The following is a 10,624-nucleotide window of genomic DNA, read 5'->3' as shown; positions in this document are numbered from 1 at the left end:
CTTATTAAATTAGGAGGAGAAGAAGGAAGTGAGGAGGAGGAATTTCAGAGTTGAATTCCCAAGTTTGGAAGTTTCCTCGGTCTGTCAAAGACGAAAATTGGATTTTATTGTAAGGGATCTAAGCTTTTACTAAGCTCACCCCGCTGTGGCAGCTGCTAAGCCTCTTGCAGAGAGAGCCATCTCTTTATCTAAAGCTTTTCCCAACCATAGAAGCCCACTCTTAACTTTTCATATTGATTTGTTATTCAAATCAATGCAGCAGGCAGACAGGAAGTGTTTACTCGGCCAAAATGTGTACAATTTGCATAGCAAAGGAAAGGCAGCCTTGCTATTACCATAACAATACAGAATTGTTCTGCCTGCTCCAGTGGCATAGGAATAGAGCAGCCAGGGTCACCTGACGGGGTCACTCCAGACAGTTAGCTAATTGGGAGCTCCTCAGATGTCTGGGCAAGACTGAGCCATCGCTTTACTTTTTAGAAGCCATGTAGTTTACCAGATTAGTTCAGGGACACACGCCCAAAAGTTTTTAATGCAAAAACACCACTGGTTACAGGGGGCCCCTGTGCAGGTTGGTGTTGTGGGAGCATTAAAGGACTATTAAATGACATCTATATTCTTTTAGTCAAAAGAATGGAATCTACCTCTGGGCAGAGACATGTCATTGTCTCCTCCCTCAAGAATTAATCCTTTTGGGCTGTCACTCACCTGGTCCAGGGACCATTCCTCAGGAAGGCTGATTCTGCATAAGCCATGTTAAGGAGATGAGAGGAATAATTATCCCTTTAATGAGATTTTTGCCTTCATAGGATTTGTGCCTTCTAGGTAGTCACTACAGAGCCACTGCACAGAGCAGAAAGAGGCTTCTTCAGTCAACACTGAGAAAAGGCATTGATCGATGGGCATAAATAAATATTTAGAAGGCAGTTTGGCAATATGAGACCTGTGTTCTTATCTTATTAGCACTCTTTTGTTATGTATAAACCTGGACAATGCACCTCATGAACCACCTTACAGGCTTTCTGTACCCCCTCATAATAGGTTTCCCTGCCAACACGGTAAGCCAGATCAAGCTGAACTGAAAAAGTAGAAGACCAGGTATACTGAGCAAAGCAACTCCCAGGTGGGTTCTCCAGTTCCAGAGTTTGGGGCCAGAGAAGTCACGCCCCAAAGCAAAAGCCGGAAGATTTTATGGGTTGTGGGCGAGGGGTGATGACGTGTCCTACACAAACTGGGTTTGTGCTCAAGTGTGGTCAAAAGCTGAGCACTTAGGCTGCAGTAGTTGCCAGGAATGTGGGACTCTGCTTTTTGGTGCCTTTCCTTTGTTCAGAGACTCTCTAAGTGGGCTGGAGAGAGAGAGGGGGGGGGGCTTTCTGAACTATACAGAGATGAGCCAGAAGTTCCAACCATATACTCATTGATGAAAAAAACAAAAAACAAAAAAAAAACAAAACTCTTTATATTAAAAAATAGTGTACTGTAAGTGGTCTTTCTTTGGACCACTAGCTCTTAAATAATGACATAGATAGTTTTCATTAATTATGAAAGCTTAGCCTTAGCATAGGCTTGTTCCCAACTAGCTCTTAAAACCTAAATTAACCCATTTAACATTCTGCCACATGGCTTGTTACCTCTCTTCAGTACCATATGCCTGACTTCCTCCATGTCTGGCCTCTGGCTGGTGAATCCCTCCCTCAGATTTTTTTTTCCCAGAGTCCATATCTCTCCCCAGAAGTCCCGCCTATTCTCTCTTGCCTAGCTATTGGATGTTCAACTCTTTATTAAACCAATGAGAAGGTACCTTAGGCAAGTGAGGAAGGACTTGGGCACACACAGGGTACAAAAAGATTATCTTAACAGTATACCAAAATAGTTTTACTTCACTTTTTAAACTTGGATATAGATTACCTCCATTGACCACTATAATTTCAAAGGCCTCAAAATACAATAGAGAGCTATTGTTAATCCTCTCTTTCTCCTCACCCCCTTCTCTCCACGCCCATGATTACATCACTTAGGTTTAAGCGTAACAGGGCACAACAGTGCAGAAGCTCCTCCATTTTGTGTTCTTCCAGACACCATTTCAGAGTTAACTAAAATTTGATTTCCTTGATGAGGAATCCCATGGTTTGAAATGACCCAATTCTAGTCTAAGAACCCAAAGTCAAGCTACCCCTTAGCTTCTGTTAAACTGCCTGCTTGTACAAACCTCCCCTGCAGCTGCTGAGTGAGATAGCAGGGTGTAGTTTTTGGCTTTAAAAGCCCCCTTGGCCTAAATGCTGGGGGCTACAGGTGGGTCCCCAAATACCTGAGTATGATCCCAGCCAGCTAGAATAAAGACTTTCAGTTGACTCTAAGCTGTATCTGAGTGCTCACCCCTGGTAGGCACCCAGTAACATAGGCATGCCAATATTCTTATTTTAATTCATCTCATCTTCAATTCACTGACTCATCCTGAAACTCTTCTCTGCAGTGGAAGTCAGATCCCAACTGCATCTAAGTCAGTTTCTCAGAAGAGTTCCTCAGACAGTCCAGCTGGCAATGTCCAGTTATACCACACAGAGACGGCAAGATTTTCATCTTGCTCTTGACCTGTAACAATCGAGTCATTCAGGCTCCAATCAGTGAACTTTGGGAAATGTTTAGCACAGGTATGATCTTTTCAGAACTTCAGTTGATGGTGCCAAAGCCACCCACATTTATGTCAGGACTCAGAGAGGGGCAAGACAGCCAACCCTCAGACAGAGCTTGACAAAGGGATGGTGGGTGAGGCTGTAGAGGCTAGCAAGGAGCACAGCCAGCCAGGGTTTTCCTATGATGCAGATGAAGTGAGTCTCTTAGGTAGGAGCCATAGCAGCCATCTCTGTGAGGTCAGGTGTCAGCCCCTGACACAGAAGGGAGAGATGCCATAGAACTAGCTCCTGTCTGCATCCATTGTTTACAAAGGCAGATTGGAGCAAATCCCTTTGTACAGAGGACAGCCAGCCTTTCAGAATCAATCCTGCATCTCCAAATAGCCAGTTTTTCGAGTCTGTCTGCTAATAGCTAGCACAGGTGTGTCAGGGAAGGGACTGGGCGGGGCACCATCTCCAGCTCCTCCTGTATCAAGTGCCCCTCCCCCAAGGTGGTTGATGATGCTCTATTGACTCTCACAAGATTTGCTGCTGTGTCTGTGGTCCAGGGAGAAAATCCTACCAGGAGCCCCAGCTCTGAAAACCATTGTCTGGACTGAGATTCCCACTGAGCATCTCAGGTGCTCCCCAGCCAGTCAAATCAGGTGATGAGGTCACCTGTTGTGAACAGTTTGTGTGCTCATGTGGGTGATAGTACTTAAAAACACCCAGTCCGAACTGCTCACTTTTGTCCAATGTCTTTGGTTTTAACCTTGAGACTGTGTAGCCAAGGATGACCCTCGAGCTTGTGATCCTTCTGCCTCTACTTTCTGGGAGCTGAGATCACAGGAGGTGTGCACCTCCACAACACGTTATGTGGTACTGGGGCTCAAACCTCGGACCCCACTAATGCTGAACAGACTTTTGATCAGCTGAGCCACAGCCCCAGTCTTAGCCTGCAAACAGCTTTTTTTTTTTCCATGAAATTCTTAAGCAGTGGATGCTGGGAAGTCTTTGACAATAGCTTATTCACTAGAGCACAGAGGATGGGGAAACCCCATGGTGACTATGGAAACCAAAGGCTCACTGTGCACAGAGACAGTTTCAGGAAACCAGGTAAAGGTATGTAATCAATGACCGGATCTAGAGGTCACATTCAGGATGAAGACAGGACTAACCCTAGGCCAAGCCGGACTCTCTACTAGACCATTATAATGTGACGTTCAAAACTGAATTCTAGCAATTGTGGCTATATCTTTTCTTTTTTTTTTTTCAAGGATTTTAAAACAACCTGTGACATGCACACTCTCTAAATGGGCAATTCTAAGGCAGCAGACCATACCTAATGCCTGGCAGAGGACGTCATCATGCTGTCATTTAGCCTCACAGTCAGTTCCCCAAGGGCACAATACCTCCCGTTACAGGCACGTTAATAACTGCTATAAATAAAGGTGGGGGGATAAAAAAAACTCCCATTGCATCTATTCATTTGAAAAATGCAAGGACTCTGTATTAAAGAACACAAGGCCTCCAGACGCCTTCTAAAGAACACGTCCAAGCTGGCTCTCCAGAAACGGGATTTCACCTGAGTCCTTGCTGTGCCTCCTTAACCTCCTTTCTGACAGGACTGGTTCTGGTCCAGCTGAGACTGGTTTTTGCTTAGATGCTGTTGTTAGATTTTGCCTGTTCCTCACTTAGAGGAAGGCAGGTGTCTAGCTGGCACTCTACTGCCCTCTGCTGGATATCAAAAGTCAGGTCAAGCAAGGAAGATCTCTCTTCCTCTCTCTCTCTCTCTCTCTCTCTCTCTCTCTCTCTCTCTCTCTCTCTCTCTCTTTCTCTCTCTCTCGGTGTGTATGTGTGTGTGTGTGTGTACATTTGTGTGCAGGTACATGTGTATACATACATGTGTGCACATGCATGCAGAGTACAACCTCCAATGTCATCTTCAAATGCCTTTTGCCCTTTTGTTTGAAGCAGGGTCTCTCTTTGACCTGGCACTTTGCCAAGCAGTCTTGGCACTCCTGGTGTCCACCTGTCTCCTTCTCCATATCCCTGGCACTGGAATTACAAGCATGTGTGGTCATGCCTGGATGGTTTTTGCACAGGGTTTGAACTCAAGTTCACGTGCATGTACAGCAAACACTCTGTACACTGAGCTGTGTCCCTAACCTAGGTCACTCATCTTTATTAAAGCTTTTGAGAGTTATGAAGAGATCTGCATGGGAAGTCAAGGAAGGCTGTTACAGTCGAAAATACCTCTCTCTCCAGAGCCAAAACAAGGATATCTGAAGCTAATTTGAAGCTGGAGATACAATAGAGAGCACAGGAGTCCTTTAAGGTAGAGAGAGCTCATTTGAGGCTCCAGGCCTGTGGCCCCAGTTGGGTCTCTTTGGAGTCTCCAAAGGTTAAAGAAGAGAATTCGTGTAGATGGTTGACACTGTGTTACACTTCACCATCTGTGGTGGTGTGAATAGGTATGACCCCCATAGACTTGTGTGTTTGAATGCTTGGCCCATAGGGAGTGGCACTATTAGGAGGCGTGACCTTGTTGGAGAACATGTGTCACTGTGGTTTTGAGGTCTCATAGAGGATATGCTCAAGCTACACTCAGTGTGGTACATAGTTCCTTCTGCTGCCTGCGGATCAAGATGGAGGACTCTCAGCTGCCTCTCCAGCACCATGTCTGCCTGCATGCAGCCATGCTTCCCACCTTAACAATAATGGACTAAACCTCTGAACCTATAAGCCAGCCCCAATTAAATGTTTTTCTGTACCAGAGTTGCTGTGGTCATGGCGTCTCTTCACAGAAACACAGCCCTAACTGAGACACTGTTCAACAAATGCCAGTCACCATCATTCTTCCAATTCATTCTTAAAGCTGCAGAGGTTAAAACTTAGTGTGTGTTATACTTTGTGTGTGTCTGTGCATGTGCTTGTATATATGTGAGATGTATTGCATGTATATTATGTATATGTGTGTATTGTGTGTATGTATTGTGCATGTTGTATGTGTGTTGTATGCATGTGTTTTGTGTGTGTGTGTGTGTGTGTGTGTGTGTGTGTGTGTGTGTGCACTGTTCATCCACCAAGGCTAAAAACTTGCAAACCTTGGGTAAGAGTTTACTTACCACATGTCTGCTCAGGGACAGAGAAGGGATGAATCTCAGCCTCCACTCCCTTGTGGGTGTCCTGGCCTCTGAAGAGCTTCCCTAACTCTTGTGTAGATGAATTTCTAAACAGTCTTATTAAATAAGAAACACAGAGCCAAATACAGGGGTGCCGTAGAGATCAGAGCAATAGTGATAGCCACCAAACTAACCTTAGCTCACCACACCACCATCGCTTCCCAAGAGAGCCTCTTCCTGTCTAACCTGTGCCTTTATTGCCTTCCTGTTCTGCCTTCTCATTGGCTCTAAGCCCAGCTACATCACTTCCTTGTCACTGCCTGTCTATATAGACCTCCAGGTCTCTATGGTTGGTACTGGGATTAAAGGTGTATGTCACCACACTTGGCTGTGTCCTTGAACACACAGAGACTCTGTCTGCCATGTGATCAGATTAAGGCTACCACCTGACTTCTGTTTATGGCTGGCTGTCTATGACCTCTGATCTCCAGGTAAACTTTATTTATTAACATACAAATAAAATATCACCACACTCTTGTCCCAAGCCAGTGCCCATCACAGAGGAGCCTTAGGCTGGGTCTTCTGGCCAACTAATTCCAATATCCTTATACCAGGAAATTTTGGCTGGGCCTAATGCTCTCCCTAGCAGAACAGTTTATCATAAAAATACCAGAAACACAATGTAGATCCAGGATTTTCAAAGTGGGAAAAAATTCAATCTGATATCAGCAGGCCAGTCAGAGAGCAGAGTTCCCAGGAGAGGAGTCATCAACAAAAAACATATTACCAGAACTTCATTCATTCATTCATTCATTCTCCATTTGTTCATTTGTTCCCAAGTAGTTACGGGGCATTGTCACAGGATGAGCATGACTTCTTGACCCCCATGTTGAGGAAGAGGAAAGTGTGTGGCCTCTGGTCCCCATTGGGCTGTCGTACCCTCCACCACCTGCTGGGTGGATCTGTTCCCCTTTCTTGTGGCTCATCACACTCCCAGGGCTGTGACCAAAGCCACACACAGAGGCGTTTTCATAAGACCCTGCAGAGCATGAACCCTCCAGTAAACAGTTTGAGCAGGTGGAAGGCTCACACCAAGAGCTTTTTGTCACCAAAATCCCATATGTGCTGAAGAAATGGCATGCACTGTGCGGGCACTACCCCTTTGAGGTCTTTGGTGTGGAGTCTGGAGGCATTTACCATACAGCACCAGGGAGCTCACACAGGTACAGATCCAAATCACTACTGCTAATGGACCCCCAGAATGGTTGAAGGTTGACCCTCTCGCTGTCTTGTGTCTCTTAATAGAATCTTCCCATCTGAGTCTTCCTCAAACCTTGGGAACAGAGACACATAGTTTTCAAATTGTTGCAAAGATTAGGGATAGTAGAGATAAAGACTCTGGATGCTATATGAATCATAGCCATTAGTATTTCATAGTTAACTGAAATACATGCATGGGCCATGTGTAGTTCATTTCACACACACAAGAATGCATATAAAAATATTCACACTAATCACTTTCTACTCATTAAATATTTAGCCTAATATAGAAAAGAGAGGGCCAGGCACTGATGGCACACGCCTGTAATCCCAGCACTCGGGAGGCAGAGGCAGGTAGATCTCTGTGAGTTCGAGGCCAGCCTGGTCTACAGAGCTAGTCCAGGACAGGCTCCAAAGCTACAGAGAAACTCTGTCTCGAAAACCCCCCCCCAAAAAAAAAGAAAGAAAGAAAAGAGAGGAAGAACTCTACTCATTTTATTACAAGTGACAAATGGACTTATTTAAAGAACTAAAAAGTCACAAAGTCAACGAACACCACCATCCCTTTCTCATCTCTTACTGAATTTCTGTTCATTAAAAGGCAAAATAAACAAGAGCAAAGACAGCTGTAGCTGGGAAGGGATGCTTGCCCTGTAAGCCTGGTAATGGGCTTTGATCCAGCCTGTAGTTCCAAAACTTGTAATAACTAAAAGATAATTCAATTTAAAGTAGGCAAACACTAGTCAAAAACCAAGAATAATTTTTATAGGATTAGTGAGCAAAATATTTGGCAGCATATTAGATATGTTCTGTAAAAAGAATAGAAAACTCTGTAAGATACAAGACATGCTCAGCTCAACTGGCCATCAGGACAACCCAGACCTTAGTGTGGTGGCACTCAAATCTCAACAAAAGACTGAAGGCACTGAGGGGCCAGAGATGGAGGCAAGGACAGGAAGCACGGGCCCTCCTGCTCTGCAGTTCCTGACCAGAGTTGGTGCAAGCCCTTTGGAGCCTTGGGCAGCTTCCTGTGACTCAGCGGGTGTGTTTGCCCATCCCAGCCACTAAACTAAGAAATGATGCAGCAAGTCCGTAAGATCCACATAAGAATGCTCATACAGCTTCACTGAGACTCCTCAAACTAGAAGCAGCTCCAACACAGGTAGATGAACAGTACACAAACACACACACACACACACACACACACAACACACAACACATGCACACAACACATATACAACATGCACAATACATACACACATATACATAATATATGTGCAATACACATCACATATATACAAGCTCATGCACAGACACAAAGTATAACATGTATCATATACACTACACACACAAACAGATACACAAAGACACAAAAGGATTACTCACAGTGCACTGCATACATACAACACACAAATACACACAAAATACACAAACACAGACTCAGCACACACACACACACACACACACAAACTGCAGTAGAAAAACAAGTAAATTGTTTACTTAACACTCAACATGTGTCCACCTTGGAAACAGTGTCCCATACCAAGCCAATCCACAATTTCAGCAGGGTATCTTACAGTTCAATTTATTCAACACCACCCACCTAAAGGTTCCAGGAGCAGAGTCCCAGAGGATTGCCCTGTAAACCCTAGGTTGGGACCTACACTTCTGATCAATTTGCTACAAACTTGAGTCAGATGACCAGATAGGGCAAATCCCAGAACTCTGAGAAACATTTGGCATTTATTATGAAATTGTTACGCAGCTGAACAGTCGGAGGTGTGTGGGAGGCTCTAAAGGTTCCAGCTTGGTCATCATTGTCCAGATAGCCCACACGCTCACTAACCCTGGTCTTGTCACTAACCCTGGTCTTGAGAGATCTACAGAGGTCCCGTTACTGCTAGGGTGGGGGAAGGCCTGCACCTTTAGGCCAGATCCCACAGTTTGAATCAGGCTACACCTCATTGCAATTCTCTTGGACAGAATTAAGGTGTCTGTTCTGTGATTGGACAGTCCTCAACCATGGGACCTTGCTCTTCCATGCTCTTGGCCAGGTTTACTATGGAGAACTAAATCATGTGACATTACACTTCCTGCAAAGTCTAAAAGCTCCTAAAAGTCAGGTATTCCCTTTATTCAGGGGATTTGGGTCTGAAGAATCCGTGGGGAGATTTGTTTAGGGGGGCTCTCCGAAGAGGCTCTAATGACCTCCTTCCACAGCCCTTTCACGGGGGCTCTCTTATTCTTTCTCTTGATGAAGTATCTCTCCAGACTTAAAGGGGAGCTTCTCCCTCCCTTCAGGCCCCTCCTTGCTTCCATCATCATATATTGTACTGCTTCTGGCTAGCTCTCCCTCCCACTTTGAGGCCCATTTGTGGCCATGAGACCAGTTCCCTGTAACAACCTCGTTAAAGGGAATTGTATCAGCAGACTGATTTTGCTTCTTTTATATCACTTACACCTGACTGATCAAATCAACAGCCACTGGTGGCCAGATCAACAGCCACCAGTGCCCAGATCAACAGCCACAGGTGACCAGCCTTCTCATCTTTCTGAGGATTGCTAATTCGGTAACCTTTTCACTCACTCACATAGAAAATGTGTTTCCTTCAGACAGCTCCCTGTCCACTCTCCCTTCTCATGCTCATGGTTCTTTGCAGCATTAACTCTACCTGAAAAACCACTGTGGGATGCCCATCTGCCCATGAGGTGGCCAGCGTCAGAAGGACAGAGACCTTCTGTGTGGTGACTCCAGAGCTCAGCGCACCATGAGATCTGCAGGCACTGCACACATAGAACATGTTGAGTGGCCTAGCAAGTGACCTAGCAAAGGATGCGGGGTCAGTTTCTCACTGCTTGCTAGCATGAAGTATATATGATGTTCTGAAGTTTGGATTTTACAAAAGTTTCGGGATAAATTTTTGCAGGTAGGCCTGATTCCCTGCAGGGAGTTTCTTCTTTTGATATGTGAAAAAAAATAAGGTTCTTTAAAAAATTGTTATTGAAGTTCTGGCCAGTACACCTCCCTTCAGAAGTGTTTCTTCTTCTTTGATCCTGCTGTTGGTCGTGGTTTGAGCCCTGCCAATTCCCACCCTTCCAGGCTCCAGGAGCCGCTTTGTATACAGCCACAGACTCCTGCCTAGTGCACAGGCCAGGTTGATCAGCTCAAGCTCTTCCTGGGATTCCTCATCAGACTTGCCAGGATTTCCACATCACCCACCACGTCACCCACCACACCTTTGCAGGTTTTGGGTAACCAATTAAATTCACCATCTGATTTTGCATCTGGTCCGTGGGAACACCTTTCACCAGCCTGGCAACAACTGTTCTTGGAACAGCTTTCCTAACACCCACTTCTCCACACAGAGAATCTGCCTTCCGGGTGGAACGAGGCAATCAGCTCAAAGATCCAGACCCTATGTTCCAAACCTCTCAGTGCTGATGATGGCGAGGCTTCTCCCCTCCCCCGCCTCCTGCCTTTACCCTTCTCTACTTCACCTTCCCATCTCCTCCTTCCACCGCTTTTACCTGTTCTCTGGGGCCAGTGGAGGTGGCTGCTGGTAGAGTAGACTGAGTCACTCAGTAACCTTGCAATCAGCTCTGGGGCAGTGCCAGGTGGGAACAGCA

The sequence above is a fragment of the Peromyscus leucopus genome, chromosome 5, assembly GCF_004664715.2.
Source record: "Peromyscus leucopus breed LL Stock chromosome 5, UCI_PerLeu_2.1, whole genome shotgun sequence".
Classification (NCBI taxonomy): Eukaryota; Metazoa; Chordata; class Mammalia; order Rodentia; family Cricetidae; genus Peromyscus; species Peromyscus leucopus.
The sequence above is the reverse complement of the archived record's forward strand: the minus strand, read 5'-3'. Positions refer to the sequence as shown.